Raw genomic sequence first — 14,921 nt, 5'->3', positions numbered from 1 at the left:
AAACACCTCTTCAAATCCTGCACAGTGGGGGAAAGTTTCTACTGCAATGTCCACAAAGATCTGCTCTCCGGCAGCTGAAAGCAGTGGCAACACTGAATTGCAAGGGCTTGTGTGGCGGCAGCAGGGCATGCACACGTGCTCTGATTCTCTCAGCAGCCAGTGCCTACTGCACACGCCCACTCCCAGCTGCCGGAGCCTGAGTTGTTTACTTTCAAAGCTATTGGCTGTGCTCTTCTCCCTACCCAGCAGGCTGGCACGTGCAGCACAGGCAGAGTTCTGCTAGCAGAAGGGTCTTTGCACAAACACTCACTGCTCATCAGCCATTATTTTGCAACCCCCACTGAAAATTATTTGAGAAGCATTTTGCATTCTGTTGGTGTCACTAGGCATAGCTACCAGGTAACTCAGGGGAGTAGAAGGCCAAAAGAGCCGATGAAGCTCTTCTGCTCTGGGCCTACCTGAACCACAGTGACTCCATTTTGTGAACTCTCACCTACTTCTGTGCTAACTGCTTACATGTTGAAGCAGAAATGTAAGGGTCAGCTTTTCTAGCAGGCAGCTGCTGTAAACAGGCCTTGCAAGGCCAAAAGATAAGCAGACGAATGGAAATTTTTCTAATTGTAACTGCTCGAGGTGGGAGGGGTAAGAGGGAGTAACAGAACAAAGGCTTACACAGAAACAGCTTGGAATATAAAAGGGAAAATTTTATTTGTATGTGCTGCACTGGATTTGAGACATGCTGGTCTCCTAATGCCATTTCAGAGCTCTGAAATAAACTTGGCTTGCTTTCTCCCCTCGGTGTCTTTATTGGTGCCAAGCACACCGGGCAACGAACCCGTTTGCCATCTCGAGGCCCGATCTGGGCAGGCAACAGTTTCTCATCCCAATAAGCCCCCTTTAATTTCACACCTTCCATGGTTAAAATATTTAAAAGCTAGCCCCCCCCCCCTTATTAATTGTTTGTTTAAGCAACGAAGGCCCATCTGCCCCGTTTTTTTACTTTGCTGTAGAGGCCAAATCTTGTTTGCCTTATTCACACAAGGATTATTAATGTTAAACATCTGAAGAACATCTGTTAATTATTTCTATTGTATTATTATTAATACAACTAAACATCTAATACTCAACACTGATCTCAAGAGGCGCATCGCTTTGCACCCCCACAGTCACTTGCAAGATTGGGGACTTATACAGCAGTGTAACTATGCCTGCTGCTTTGCAGATTTTTAAAATGACAAGATCCCCACCCCCACCCCCTGATCTTAGACTGTAAATTAGTTAGTCTTAGAGCCTCATTCTCCACCATCTTGCGTCCTCGCTGAGGAGAAAGTTTGGGGGCTGTGGATGGAAAAAGGTTGGGAATCCCTGGGTGAAATCAGTGGCAAAAGATTGTCTTTTGGAGATGCTTGAACTTCATGGGACACGAGAGTGGAGCTCTGAGAAGCCCAAGCTCTGCAGTGGGTTATTGTGGTGCTGTGATATTGAGGTTTGGAGTGTTGGTGTCACTAGGCCTGAATGAACCAAAGTTCTTCCATGTTTAACTCTAATCGACCTCAAAAGCTAGATGCATGGAATGTGTAAACAGGCAGTTATCAGTTACAACCCCCTTCACACTGGTACCAAGCGGTAATAATGAGACCTGTATGTTTCTGACTGGAGAGGAGATAATAAATCAAGGGGAAACAGGACCAGATAACAGTTTAGGGAGAAGTTGCTAACGAGCTAGACTCAGAGCCGCCAAAATGATTTAACTGCTTAAATGTATAAACATGCCTTCGGTAGAGAGGGGAGGGGGAAGAGAGGGAGGGGTGGGGGGGTAGAAAGGGGGAGAAGAGGGGGGGCTTAGTTGTAAAATGTATAAGAAGAGAAAAACTGTTTTTGCTGGTGTGCTTGATCTGAGACTTGCCTGTCTCCTTGCACCACTTTGAGATCTCAAATAAACTTTGTTTGCTTCTCCACCCCTGGTGTGTTCATTGGCGCGAAGCACACCGGGCAACGAATCCCGCTGTTGCTGTCCTCGGGCCTTCTGTGCCGGCAACAGGAGCAGTCTTCCTAACTCTTTGGCAGTGTTGGAAGCATATAGTGATCCCTGGAAAGAAAACTCACTACCCCGCTATCTACTGCAGGGGTGTATCCAGCTCCAGCAAGGGTTAAATCACAGGGTTTGATTGCCATTTGGCCCTTGTTGCCTGGCCAGTTAATCCGGCAGGAAGTTTATAACCTGCTAATCTTACCTATGGAGCTCCCCTGAGTTTATAGACACAAGCCAGAGAGCTTGGAGTGAGAACACAGATGGTTGGGAGAGTGGGTTCTCTATGGCTTAGCCCAGTGTTTCTTAAACTTTTTTTTCCCATGGACCACTTGAACATTGCTGAGGGTCTCGGCGGACCACTTAATGATCTTTCCAAATGTTGTTTGTACCGTTAGCTAACTATTGTAAAGCGCTTTGGATAAAAGCGCTATATAAAAAAAACCTTAATAATTAACATTTTTTTGTTCTACAAATAAAAGCACACAACTCATATTTTAATACCAGTAGTCTTACCTTTCTAATGCAATGGATGTGCCCTCTTCCCCCCCAGCAGCCCCCAAGCTGGGGCTGGGGAGGAGGGGGGTCTCTCCCTCTCTCCCCTGCCGTAGCAGCCCCCAAGCTGGGGCTGGGAAGGAGAGGGGTCTCTCCCCCTCTCCCGCTCTGCGGCAGCCCCCGAGCTGGGGCTGGGAAGGAGGGGGGGTCTCTCACCCGCCACAGCGCTGAGGCTGGGCAGGAGGGCCGTCTCTCCCCGGCAGCCGCAGCCCTGAAGCTGGGGAAAGTCGCCTCCTTCTCTGGCCACCGCAGAACTGCACGTCCCAAATTCCCCCCACCCACTCTTTTCACCCCACTGCCCCTTTCCACCTACCCCCTATTCCCCCCCCAAAGCAACCACCTCACCTTACATGTGCATCTTCTTCAGGGTCTAGGCAACTAATTAGGTGGGTGGCCCTTCATTCTCTCATGTGCAGCCTCCCAGGCACACACCTTAGAGGGAACTATCCACAGACCACCTGAATGGAGCTCATGGACAAGTGGTGGTCAACGGATCACAGTTTGAAAACCTCTGCCTTAGCCTGTTTCTGCTTGATCAGAATTGTATTTAATTGTTGCTGTTTAAAAACTTTAAAAGAAGCATCTGGCTGGGATCCTAGAAAGAGAAGTTGTAAATAACCACAATAGCCTTGGCAAATAGAGAAGAGTCTTGTTAATAACAAAGTATCTGCCATCTTTTTAAAGAGAAGGAAACATGAGCTTTGTTCGAGGGGGGTTAGAGTGATGGTGTGAAGAATGGGTTTTGGGGTAACCCAAGTTTTGTGGTGGGTTAATGCGGGGCGGGGGCGGGGGCAGTGCTGTAAGAGAGGCCTGAGCTGTATGGTATAGATGGGAGCAGTTTGAGTTCTATGGCAGATGAGACCAAGAATAGGTTCTTAAGGACCCTAAAGAGCCATAGGAATTTAAAGCAGCTGGTTAGCTGAGAACAATAGAGCTTTATACTGTCTGCTCACTGTGGTATCTGCAAAGGGAGGAGGATTGTTACCCTCAGTCTGCGATTTCATTGCTGTCCATTCCAGACTTGGTGGTGATGTTGTCTCTCTGTGTCCCTAGTTTTATTCATCCATGTTTTGTTTTTCTCATCACTTACTAATGGAAAAGTCCCTTTACATTTCGGCTACTGTGAGGTAATTTCTTTCATGCTCCCTCCTATTCTGGACACACAAGTAGAAAGTGTCTTTCAATTGCTCCTCTCACCCCATAGCTGCCCAGGTCACCTCTCTGGATTTATTCGGTGGTTTCTCACTCCATCTCTATGGTCCCTGAGTCTGTATTTGAGAACAAGCCTTAGCTTTGTAGAGCGACAGTCTGTTAACCTGCCAGTTCTGGGCAGGGATTTGTAAGCCTAGCTTCTTTTCCATCTGTTCATCCTAGTGATCTGTCTTGTGGTGGCTCAGCCTTTGGTTTAGTATCTTAAGCATCAACTGGTGGTGGATAAAATTGTTTGCTATTGGTCTTGGGCAGGTGGGAGCAAGGCCCAGAGGCGGCAATGAGGGCTGGCCTGACTCTTGGGGTGTATTGAAGTGAAGGCCTGAGAGTGTGGGCATGGAGGGGGCAGGAGCGGAAGAGACAGTGTTGCCTGGTGTGATGTGCAGCGTCAGGCATTGAGCAGACCTGTTCTCCGTTTCCCTGCTGGGTTTTGGCAGCCCCTCTGCTCCTCTTCTGGGGCCCAGCCAGCACGGAGGTGAAAAGTGGCTGAGAGGTGAGATGGGGAAAAGTGGGGCCTGGGACTGGATGAGAAGTGGGCCGCTAAGGGGGAGTGAGGTGGGATTGGTGAAAGCTTCCTGCATTTCTCCCCAAGCTCATCACAACAACCCGCCTAGGCGTGGCTTCCCCTCACCCCAGCCCCTCTCTGGGCTCTCTCCCCAGGCTGTCCCCTACACACTTCACTAACCCCCTTGCTCCAGCTCTCCCCCAACCCCTTACTTCTGAGATAAATGGGGAACAGGGCTCCTGCTTCCCCTACACCTGCGCTCTGGGCTGGGGCAGAGACCCTGAGGGAGAAGCCTCTGATATGGGCAGGGGGTTGGGAAAGCACGAGAGGGGCAGTGGGGTAGGGAAGACTGGTGTAACCCTGGTCCAGGTGGGGGAGGCCTGGGGGGGTGCAGGGCAGGCTGGTGTAACGCTGGTCCAGATGGGAGAAGTCGCGGGAGCAGTGGGGTGCTGGGGGATAGGACAAGCTGGGATAGGGTCTGGGTGGGAGAGGACAGGGGACCAGTAGGGTGCTGGTGGGCAGGGCAGGCTGGGGTATCCCTGGGCCAGGTGGGAGAGGTCAGGGGCAGGGAAGGCTGGGGTAACCCTGGCCCAGGTGGGGGAGGGGGTCAGGGGGCAGTGGTGTGCTTGGGGGCAAAACAGGCTGTGGTATCTCTAGCCCAGGTGGGGGCATTTGGGGGGCGGGGGAGGCCGGGAGTGGTGGGGTGCTGGGGGAGGGCAGGCTGGCCCAGGCGGGGGAGGTGAGGGGGGTGCTGGGGGAGGGCGGGGCTGGTGGGGTGCTGGGGGAGGGCAGGCTGACCCAGGCGGGGGAGGCCTGGGGTGCTGGGAGGCAGGACAGGCTGGCCCAGGCGGAGGAGGTGGGGGGGGGGGGTGCTGGGAGGCAGGACAGGCGGGGGAGATGAGGGGGTTGGTGGGGTGCTGGGGGGAGGGCAGGCTGGCCCAGGCGGGGGAGGTGGGGGGGTGCTGGGAGGCAGGGCAGGCGGGGGAGATGAGGGGGTTGGTGGGGTGCTGGGAGGCAGGACAGGCTGGCCCAGGCGGGGGAGGTGGGGGGGTGCTGGGGGAGGGCAGGCTGGCCCAGGTGGGGGAGGTGGGGTGTGTGTGCTGGGGGAGGACAGGCTGGCCCAGGCGGGGGGGGTGCTGGGAGGCAGGACAGGCTGGCCCAGGCGGGGGGGGAGGGGTGCTGGAAGGCAGGGCAGGCTGGCCCAGGCAGAGGAGGTGAGGTGGGGATGCTGGGAGGCAGGACAGGCTGGCCCAGGCGGGGGAGGTGCTGGGGGAGGACAGGCTGGCCCAGGCGGAGGAGGTGGGGGGGGCGGGTGCTGGGAGGCAGGACAGGTGGGGGAGGTGAGGGGGGGTGCTGGGAGGCAGGACAGGCTGGCCCAGGCCGGGGGGGGGGCTGGGGTAGGGCAGGCTGGCCCAGGCGGAGGAGGTGGGGGGGCGGGTGCTGGGAGGCAGGACAGGCTGGCCCAGGCGGAGGAGGTGAGGGGGGGGTGCTGGGAGGCAGGACAGGCGGGGGAGATGAGGAGGTTGGTGGGGTGCTGGGGGGAGGGCAGGCTGGCCCAGGCGGGGGAGGTGGGGTGGGGTGCTGGGGGAGGGCAGGCTGGCCCAGGCGGGTGAGGTGTGGGGGGGTGCTGGGAGGCAGGGCAGGCTGGCCCAGGCGGAGGAGGTGGGGGGGGTGTGCTGGGGGAGTACAGGCTGGCCCAGGGGGGGGGGGGGTGCTGGGAGGCAGGACAGGCTGGCCCAGGCGGGGGAGGTGGGGTGTGTGTGCTAGGGGAGGGCAGGCTGGCCCAGGTGGAGGTGGTGAGGGGGTGTGTGCTGGGGGGAGGGCATTCTGGCCCAGGCGGGGGGGTGCTGGGAGGCAGGACAGGCTGGCCCAGGCGGGGGAGGTGGAGTGTGTGTGCTGGGGAGGACAGGCTGGCCCAGGTGGGGGGGTGCTGGGAGGCAGGACAGGCGGGGGAGATGAGGAGGTTAGTGGGGTGCTGGGGGGAGGACAGGCTGGCCCAGGTGGGGTGTGTGTGCTGGGGGAGGGCAGGCTGGCCCAGGTGGGGGAGGTGAGGGGGGCTGTGCTGGGGGGAGGACAGGCTGGCCCAGGCCGGGGGGGTGCTGGGGGGAGGACAGGCTGTCCCAGGTGGGGGAGGTGGGGTGTGTGTGCTGGGGGAGGACAGGCTGGCCGAGGCGGAGGAGGTGGGGGGGGCGGGTGCTGGGAGGCAGGACAGGCTGGCCCAGGCGGGGGAGGTGGGGGGGGGGGGTGCGCTGGGGGAGGACAGGCTGGCCCAGGCGGAGGATGTGGGGGGGGGGTGCTGGGAGGCAGGACAGGTGGGGGAGGTGAGGGGGGGTGCTGGGAGGCAGGACAGGCTGGCCCAGGCCGGGGGGGGGGGCTGGGGGAGGACAGGCTGGGCCAGGCGGAGGAGGTGGGGGGGGGCGGGTGCTGGGAGGCAGGACAGGCTGGCCCAGGCGGGGGAGGTGAGGGGGAGGTGCTGGGGGAGGACAGGCTGGCCCAGGCGGAGGAGGTGGGGGGTGTGCGCTGGGGGAGGACAGGCTGGCCCAGGCGGGGAAGGTGGGGGGGGGGGGTGCTGGGAGGCAGGACAGGCTGGCCCAGGCCGGGTGGGGGGGGGGGCTGGGGGAGGACAGGCTGGGCCAGGCGGAGGAGGTGGGGGGGGGGGTGCTGGGGGAGGACAGGCTGGCCCAGGCGGGGGAGGTGAGGGGAGGTGCTGGGGGAGGACAGGCTGGCCCAGGCGGGGGAGATGGGGGGTGTGCGCTGGGGGAGGACAGGCTGGCCCAGGCGGGGGAGGTGAGGGGGGGGTGCTGGGGGAGGACAGGCTGGCCCAGGCGGAGGAGGTGAGGGGGTGTGTGCTGGGAGACAGGACAGGTGGGGGAGGTGAGGGGGGTGCTGGGAGGCAGGACAGGCTGGCCCAGGCGGGGGAGGTGAGGGGGGCTGTGCTGGGGAGAGGACAGGCTGGCCCAGGCCTGGGGGGGGGGGCTGGGGGAGGACAGGCTGGCCCAGGCGGAGGAGGTGGGGGGGGCGGGTGCTGGGGGCAGGACAGGCTGGCCCAGGCGAGGGAGATGAGGGGGGGGTGCTGGGGGAGGACAGGCTGGCCCAGGCGGGGGAGGTGGGGGGTGTGCGCTGGGGGAGGACAGGCTGGCCCAGGCGGGGGAGATGGGGGGGGGCTGGGGGAGGACAGGCTGGCCCAGGCGGGGGAGGTGGGGGGGGGCGGGTGCTGGGAGGCAGGACAGGCTGGCCCAGGCGAGGGAGATGAGGGGGGGGTGCTGGGGGAGGACAGGCTGGCCCAGGCGGGGGAGGTGGGGGGTGTGCGCTGGGGGAGGACAGGCTGGCCCAGGCGGGGGAGATGGGGGGGGGGCTGGGGGAGGACAGGCTGGCCCAGGCGGAGGAGGTGGGGGGGGGTGGGTGCTGGGGGCAGGACAGGCTGGCCCAGGCGGGGGAGATGAGGGGGGGGTGCTGGGGGCAGGACAGGCTGGCCCAGGCGGGGGGAAGTGGGGGGTGTGCGCTGGGGGAGGACAGGCTGGCCCAGGCGGGGGAGGTGAGGGGGGGGGCTGGGGGAGGACAGGCTGGCCCAGGCGGAGGAGGTGGGGGGTGTGTGCGCTGGGGGAGGACAGGCTGGCCCAGGCGGGGGAGGTGGGGGGTGTGTGCGCTGGGGGAGGACAGGCTGGCCCAGGCGGGGGAGATGGGGGGGGGCTGGGGGAGGACAGGCTGGCCCAGGCGGGGGAGGTGGGGGGGGGGCGGGTGCTGGGAGGCAGGACAGGCTGGCCCAGGCGAGGGAGATGAGGGGGGGGTGCTGGGGGAGGACAGGCTGGCCCAGGCGGGGGAGGTGGGGGGTGTGCGCTGGGGGAGGACAGGCTGGCCCAGGCGGGGGAGATGGGGGGGGGGGCTGGGGGAGGACAGGCTGGCCCAGGCGGAGGAGGTGGGGGGGGGTGGGTGCTGGGGGCAGGACAGGCTGGCCCAGGCGGGGGAGATGAGGGGGGGGTGCTGGGGGCAGGACAGGCTGGCCCAGGCGGGGGGAAGTGGGGGGTGTGCGCTGGGGGAGGACAGGCTGGCCCAGGCGGGGGAGGTGAGGGGGGGGGCTGGGGCAGGACAGGCTGGCCCAGGCGGGGGAGATGAGGGGGGGGTGCTGGGGGCAGGACAGGCTGGCCCAGGCGGGGGGAAGTGGGGGGTGTGCGCTGGGGGAGGACAGGCTGGCCCAGGCGGGGGAGGTGAGGGGGGGGGCTGGGGGAGGACAGGCTGGCCCAGGCGGAGGAGGTGGGGGGTGTGTGCGCTGGGGGAGGACAGGCTGGCCCAGGCGGGGGAGGTGGGGGGTGTGTGCGCTGGGGGAGGACAGGCTGGCCCAGGCGGGGGAGATGGGGGGTGTGTGCGCTGGGGGAGGACAGGCTGGCCCAGGCGGGGGAGGGGTATGGAATCCGGCCCCACCCCCGCTCCTAGGGGCCAGACTGGAACGTCAGGAGATGCACGCGGAGGCGGCGCACCGCGGCAGCGCCTGGTGAATACTCACGAGGGGGCGGGGACAACCTCCGGAGCCGCGCGGACTCATGAATATTACCCACCCTGCCCTGCTGAATATGGATGAGGTGGGCGGCGCCGCGGCCTAACGCTCCGCTCCGTCCCTTCCAAGGGTGAGAAGATGGCGGCGGCGGGCCCTGGCGGCCGGGCCGCGGCTCCGGTGCGGCGGGGCCGGCGGCGGCGGGCGCAGGCCGAGGAGGAGGCGGGGGCGGAGTGCCCGCTGTGCCGAGAGGCGCTGGTGGAGGCGGTGACGCCGCCCTGCCGCCACTCGCTCTGCCGCTCCTGCTTCCAGCGCTGCCTGCAGGGCCCGGGCCTCTGCTGCCCGCTCTGCCGCAGCCGCCTCTCCACCTGGGCCCGCCGGCAGCAGAGCGGGGCCGCCGCCGCGGGAGGAGGCGGGGAGCAGCGAGCGCCGGACGAAGGTGCGGCCGCCTCCGGAGCCTCGCCTGAGCTGCGCAGCCGGGGGGAGGGAGTTACATGCACGGAGTGCGCGGGGCTCGGGCGGGGCGCGGGGCTGTGGAGGGGTCCCCTTCCCCCCCCGGGATCAGTGACACATTGGGGTGCAGGGGTTACATGCACTGAGTGTGCAGGGCTGTGGAGGGGCCCCCTGGGATCAGTGACACATTGGGGTGCAGGGGTTACATGCACTGACTGTGCAGGGCTGTGGAGGGGCCCCCTGGGATCAGTGACACATTGGGGTGCAGGGGTTACATGCACTGACTGTGCAGGGCTGTGGAGGGGCCCCCTGGGATCAGTGACACATTGGGGTGCAGGGGTTACATGCACTGAGTGCGCAGGGCTCAGCACTGGGGTAGGGACGCAGGGCTGTGGAGGGGCCCCCTGGGATCAGTGACACATTGGGATGCAGGGGTTACATGCACTGAGTGCGCGGGGCTCAGCACTGGGGTAGGGGCGCAGGGCTGTGGAGGGGCCCCCTGGGATCAGTGACACATTGGGGTGCAGGGGTTACATGCACTGAGTGCGCGGGGCTCAGCACTGGGGTAGGGGCGCAGGGCTGTGGAGGGGCTCCCTGGGATCAGTGACACATTGGGGTGCAGGGGTTACATGCACTGAGTGCGTGGGGCTCAGCACTGGGGTAGGGGCGCAGGGCTGTGGAGGGGCCCCCTGGGATCAGTGACACATTGGGGTGCAGGGGTTACATGCACTGAGTGCGTGGGGCTCAGCACTGGGGTAGGGGCGCAGGGCTGTGGAGGGGCTCCCTGGGATCAGTGACACATTGGGGTGCAGGGGTTACATGCACTGAGTGCGTGGGGCTCAGCACTGGGGTAGGGGCGCAGGGCTGTGGAGGGGCCCCCTGGGATCAGTGACACATTGGGGTGCAGGGGTTACATGCACTGAGTGTGCAGGGCTCAGCACTGGGGTAGGGGCGCTGGGCTGTGGAGGGGCCCCCTGGGATCAGTGACACATTGGGGTGTAGGGGTTACATGCACTGAGTGCGCGGGGCTCAGCACTGGGGTAGGGGCGCAGGGCTGTGGAGGGGCCCCCTGGGATCAGTGACACATTGGGATGCAGGGGTTACATGCACTGAGTGCGCGGGGCTCAGCACTGGGGTAGGGGCGCAGGGCTGTGGAGGGGCCCCCTGGGATCAGTGACACATTGGGGTGCAGGGGTTACATGCACTGAGTGCATGGGGTTCAGCCAGGGGCAGGGTGCTGGTCTGTGGAGGGTGTCTCCTCCTCCCTCCCCCCCCCCCGGTCAGTGACACAGTGGGGTGTGGGGGTTACATGTATTGAGTATGCTAGGTCTCAGTCCTGGGGGCGGGGCTCTGGGTTGTGAAGAGGCTATTCTCACCACCATCACACAGTGAGGGATGAGGGGATTACATGCACTAAGTCTGCTGGGGCTCAGCTCATTTCTTAGTGTGTTGGCACTCAGCTCATGGGGGGCACTAGGTTGTTCTTTCTCCCTCTATGGTATTCTGCTGAATGGGGGTGCAGGAAAGGGCCTGGAGTGATTGAGTTTGGGGCTCAGTATAGAGATATTCTCAGATTGTGCAGATTCTGCACACCCTTTTAAAGTTATTTCTAGCCTTCATAGTTGCATAGTGAACTTTCCAAATAAGTAATCCATAAAAGACTATCTGCCTCAGTCTACAGAAAGCCTGAAACATTAACTCAGCAACGTGTGAACTCTCTTGCCCCCATCATTCTAATTGGGGTGGATTAAGACCTTGTTGTCATAATGTAGTGTGATTATGTTTTCTTGGTGTTAGCTTGCCTCCTTGTTACTGCTTCTCAGCATAAGTCATGCCGTTGTCCGATAGTACTGACTTTCAAAAATGGTAGGTCTACATAGAGGGCGGATATGTTATCCAGGGTTACATATCCTGTCACATCAGTAATTAACCTTTAGGCTGAAGGCCACGCAAGCTTTTAGTAAACTAGAACAGATTGCAGACCCTCTTTCTTTAACATACAGCTTCTTGCATCTCATCTTGAAGCTGGTAGCTTTACAGCAGCTGGTGGCTTCTCAGACTGTCTGGGTTGGCCTTGCAACTGTAGTCAAGAGACAAGATCAATTTAAAAAAAAAAAAAAAACAGACCCTCAATTTTTCTTGAACTGACCTGCTCATGTTAGAATAACTTCTTAAAATGGTGAATTGAAAGAGTAGAGGGAACAGTGTCATTGACACATCTCTCGTTTCTACATTTAACTACATCATATAGTTAATCAGTTGTAATGTGTCCTCTAAATAATCAGTTTCCCATTTTATTTGTGTGTGTCATGCCAACATGGAAGAGAAAAGCATGAATCGCTAACACAGTGTGATTTGAATACCACAAACATTGACAGATGGGCTCTGGGTCAAGGGCAGTACCTAGAATTACTTTAAAATAACTCTTTGAAATTGACTGGACACCAGTTGACAAGAACAGCCATACTGGGTCCATACCAGTGGTCCATCTAGCCCAGTATCCTGTCTCTGACAGTGGCCAGTGCCAGATGCTTCAGAGGGAATGAACAGAACAGGGTAATTTTGAATGATCCATTCCCTGTGGTCCAAGCCCAGCCTCTGGCAGTTGGGACTTTAGGGATACCCGAAGCATGAGGTGGTGTTCCTGTCAGTCTTGGCTAATAGCCTGTGATGGATCTGTCCTCCAGGAATTTATCTAGTTCTTTTTTTGAACCCAGTTATGAGGTTCTTTTAAATAAAAAAGTTGGCGTCGACTATGGGCAGCATTTATAGTGTTTGAGCTGCATTTGCCTTCATGCTGTCCTTTGGTTATCCATCACCCTAAATGTTGATTGACTGGGGTGTGTGCTGAGGGGAACCAGAGCAAAAAACCTAGATGGAAGGTCCTTAATCATCCGACTTAGGTTATTTTATGAATGTAAGCAGGCAGTAGACAGAAACCAGTGGTTCTTACCATTGAAGTGAATGCAGGGTTATTGTGTGAGATATTAATAAGTGATATCGCAAGACAAAATACTTTGGAATTAAGCTTGTAAGTACATGGCAGTTGCCTTAAACCAACATTATTATAATGTTAAGTTTCTCTGTAGTGAGTTGTAATAGCTCTGTTCTTAAGGGAGAAGAATGAAAGGAAATAGCCAAGATATTTTAATACAGTAGTTATTCTATTTTAGTCAACAAATAGTGACAACATGAATTTATTTTAGAAAAGTCAGTGAAGGGCAGACTGGGATCTTGGGGTGGTGGATAATGTATTATTCCTCTTTTCTGTATATGCTTAGCTTCAGATTAAGTAATAGTGCAAAGTCTTTGAAACTCATTACCACAATTTTGGGTGCAGGAATTGAAAATTTTCCTATAGATTGAGATGGCAGATTGGGAATTATTTTGTAGCTGGCAAAATATATAGTCCAGAAGTAAATGATTACTGAGGTATTTTCTTTGGCATCAGGTTAGTCAGCTGATAAAGTACGGTCAGTTCATCTGTATGGTATTAGGAAAAGAGAAAAGTTTAGTGCCAAAGGGAGTCTCTTCTTGGCAAAATGTTTACTAGTACTAAATTAATCACTTCCTTTGGCTAATTCCTCGTCCATCTGTAAAGCAGGCAGCAACACAGTTGAGGGAACACTCACTACAAACAACTGTCTTCTAAAAGTTCTACCTATTACAGCACTTGATCATTTAAAAAATTAACTCTTCACCACTGATGCTTTTTCATTAGCAATGCACCATTCATTAATGCTCATGTTTAGACTCTGGAGACTGGACAGTGTAAACAGATTACAGACTAGCTAGTTTCACTTTCTCATTCTCAAACATTAACATAAAGTTTGTCTTCATTGCAGGAGTTAAAGGCGTGGACGAACCTGTAGACTGCTCTTAAGTCTCTTCCCCCTCCCCCCCCCCCCCCCCCCCAGCCCCAAGTAAATTGTTAGCTGTCTTGGTTGTGTAGAAAGCATTCAAAATGAAACCCAAGAGTAGCTGATGCAGTGTATTGTCTGCAGTGAACCTGAAAGGGTAGTTCTGAGGTGTGAACTGCCTTCTTCCTTGCAGTGGTGGTGAACTCAGTGATATGTCAATATTGTTAGAGTAGATTGTGTAGATCTTCATAATATTATATTCTTCCTTGAGTGTCTACAGGTTGTGGGTAGGTCTTTAACAAATAGCAGTGTTGAAAGGGAACTGGGCTTAGCTTTAAAAAATTTAGGAAACTCTGTGTAGGGGAAGTGTTAAAACAGTGGTGTTCCTCTGCTACAGTTAAAATAATGTAGACAGGACTTTGGGGTGGGATTCACGAGGGAAACTTAAGTGCCTAACTGACACTTTAGATGCCCACATCCAAAATTCAGATCTTCATAACCCGTGCTCAGCTGCTGCCTAACCTAGTAGGTGACTAAATTCCCATGGTGCCTAAATTTCTGCTACTGGGCATGTACACAGCCACCTCAGTCCTGAAATCACTGAGCATTCAGTACTGAACTCAAGCCTAAGCCTCTGCAGGATTCACAAAGTAGGATCAGGTCCTACAGGCAAGATAGGAGTAGATGTGGTCTGAGGCCATCTTACGGTATGTCTACCAGATTGAGTCCCGCATAAAACACAGGAGAAGGAGATGATGCTCCCCTGAGGATGAGGAGCAAGAGGTCAGACATGGAGCAGTTGTTCCATGAAAAATATTCACCCACGGGTGATATTGTGCTCCTGTCTCCTATCATTTTTCTGTGTGAGTTCATTTGAGAGCATAGTGATTGACTGGTTTCAGGCATGTTGTTGGGGCATTTAGTGCGCTGGATGAGGTATATCACATGTTGTGATAGGCATGAGTAGGACCATGGTTTTTGAAAGGTGTGTTGGGAGGATATTGATCATTGTAGCAGTGGAATTTTATCTGCAGGTTTTGCATCCGTTGTTGTAGCGAGGCCTAGTGCCACTTTGAATTGGTGGATCCTGTTCTGTGGGTAGCTTGCTTCTGATGATGAGATTGGGATGTTTTTAGGCCAGAAGAGGGGGTTCAGGAAATATTTCTTTCAGGATGGGGTCCTCATTGATGATACCTTGTATGGATTCCAGTGTGGAGTGGTATGTGACAATTAGGAGTGTGCAGTCAGAGGATTTTATTTTGAAATTTCCGCCCCCCCCATATTGAAGCAGGTTGTCTCTGGGTATTTGGGTAGCCCGTTCCATGATGCAATCTATTTCTCTGGTGGAGTGTCCTTGTTTGATGAAGTCAGTTTTAAGTGTGTTAAGGTGTGTGTACCAGACTTTTCTGCTTGAATCATATCCTGTGGTATCTGAGTGCCTGGCTGTAGATAACTGATTTCTTCACTGCATAGAGGCAGTTGCACTGATGCAGCTGGGCAGCTGTAGTGCTTTAGGGAAGACGTTCTATGCCGGTGGGAGAGAGCTCTCCTGTCAGCGTAATTAATCCACCTCCGCAAGAGGCAGTAGCTATGTCAGCGGGAGAGCTTCTCCCACCGACATAGCGCTGTCTACGCTGGGCTTAGGTCAGTATAACTACATTGCTATGGGGTATGGATTTTTCACACCTCTGAGCGACATAGTTGTACTGAAATAATTATGTACTGTAGGCCTGTGTCTGTGAAGGTAAGTGTGGTGATCCATGGGTTTCTTGTATATAGTCTGTAAGGTTCCATTGTTGAATCTGATAATAGTATCCCGGA

General features: G+C 57.0%; 1 protein-coding gene across 1 annotated transcript in view; it reads left to right on the top strand.

Moving 5' to 3' along the window:
- Positions 1-9,199: 9,199 nt before the first annotated feature.
- RNF169 (ring finger protein 169) overlaps positions 9,200-14,921 on the top strand; it is a 36,299-nt gene continuing 30,577 nt past the window's right edge. Inside the window, exon 1 of the mRNA XM_065417467.1 lies at positions 9,200-9,226. The gene's annotated coding sequence lies outside the window, so the exon portion shown is untranslated. The remainder of the gene's footprint in view (positions 9,227-14,921) is intronic.

The sequence above is a fragment of the Emys orbicularis genome, chromosome 1 (assembly GCF_028017835.1).
Source record: "Emys orbicularis isolate rEmyOrb1 chromosome 1, rEmyOrb1.hap1, whole genome shotgun sequence".
NCBI lineage: Eukaryota > Metazoa > Chordata > Testudines > Emydidae > Emys > Emys orbicularis.
This window is presented reverse-complemented; position numbering and strand designations above follow the sequence as displayed.